This window comes from Sesamum indicum, linkage group LG13 (assembly GCF_026168435.1).
Source record: "Sesamum indicum cultivar Baizhima isolate 11 linkage group LG13, ASM2616843v1, whole genome shotgun sequence".
Taxonomy (NCBI): domain Eukaryota; kingdom Viridiplantae; phylum Streptophyta; class Magnoliopsida; order Lamiales; family Pedaliaceae; genus Sesamum; species Sesamum indicum.
In genome coordinates this window covers 16,262,010-16,263,610 of record NC_142669.1, presented here as the reverse complement: position 1 = coordinate 16,263,610, position 1,601 = coordinate 16,262,010, and the positions used below count along the sequence as shown (strand labels likewise).

Here is a 1,601-nt window from a genome sequence, read left to right as displayed (position 1 = left end):
CTTAAATTATTATTCTCAAATGCAATAATGTAAAGTAATATTTGTTTAATATAAATCGTATACCGAGACTGCCCCTGAGACCAGAACGCGTGCGGTCACCATCCTCACCCCCACGCCCGATCGCACCAACGCTCTCCCTCACTACCTTCATTTTCACCAAACCCCAACACAGTTTGTAGTGCTCTCACGCCCAACCCCCCCCCCCCCCCTCCCCAACCCCACATGCGCCCAAAATCCATTAACATATAAAGCCAAGCATTTGTCCATGGATTCCAACATTGCTAACATGCACCTCGACAACAGTAAGCAAGCAGCAGCAACACACAGTTCTAATTAGTTAACCACTATAGCCTCGGGATGGGTGTTTGCGGCCACCTGATGGCGGCCGCGGCCCTGATGTTTTTAGCCGTCGTCGCCGCAGGGGATCCCAACGACGAGCGGTGCTTGACCCACCTCAGCGAGTCCCTGGAGGACCCTTTGAGGAACTTGCAGAATTGGACCAAAGCCACCTTCGCCAACCCCTGTCAGGGATTCACCTCCTTCCTCCAGGGCGCCACCTGCAATAATGGCCGCATCTACAAACTCTCTCTCCCAAACCTCTCTCTCAAGGGCACCATCTCTCCCTACATCTCCAACTGCACCAATTTGCAGGCCCTCGACCTCTCCTCCAACTCCCTCACCGGCCCGATTCCCCCTGACCTTCAGTACTTAGTCAATTTGGCCGTCCTCAATCTCTCCTCCAACCGCCTCTCCGGCCCGATTCCCCAGCAATTGGCCTTGTGCGCTTATTTGAACGTCATCGATCTCCACGATAACCGGTTCTCAGGCCCTATTCCACAGCAGCTCGGGCTTTTGGTAAGGCTCTCGGTTTTCGATGTGTCGAACAACAAGCTTTCCGGGCCCATACCCGCTTCCTTGAGTAACCGGAGCCGGAACTTGGCCCGCTTCAACGCGAGTTCCTACGAAGGGAACAAGGATCTGTACGGGTACCCTTTGCCGCCGATGAGGAGTAGAGGGCTCTCGATTCTGGCCATTGTGGGAATCGGGCTGGGGAGCGGGCTCGTGAGCTTGGTGCTCAGCTTCACTGCGGTTTGTATTTGGTTGAGAATCACTGAGCAGAAATTGGAAAATGAGGACGGCAAAATCAGTCAGCTCATGCCTGATTATTGAGAGACTGATTATTTTCGCAATTATACTGAAATTCAAATAGTTTTAGAGTAGTAATTTTGCAGGTACGTTGTGTGTTGTGTTCCTCTGTTTTTTTCCTCCTCCTTTCCATCTTTTTTTAGTTTGTAGTATTCTTTTTCTTGATAATTATTATTGTTCAGTAAAAATGTGTATATAATTGAATGAAGTAATTACATTATGAGTTTGCAGGTACGTGTATTTGATCTATTGATGTTTTAAATTATTTTTAAATTTAAATGTATTGAATAATATAAAGTATAAGATATTATTAAAAAATAAAAAGTAATTTTACTTATAAGAGTTCCGAGAATTTAGTATGGAGTAAATATAATACTAAATTCTAGTTTACTAGAATTTTTAATGCCAATGAATCGTGCGGAGTAGATTTTTTATTTCAAAACATTTTGTAATTT

The 1,601-nt window shown here is 45.6% G+C and overlaps 1 pseudogene; it reads left to right on the top strand.

Moving 5' to 3' along the window:
* Window positions 1–206: 206 nt before the first annotated feature.
* Window positions 207–1,380, top strand: LOC105158574 (receptor-like protein 44 pseudogene; annotated as a pseudogene).
* The last annotated feature ends 221 nt before the right edge of the window (window positions 1,381–1,601 follow it).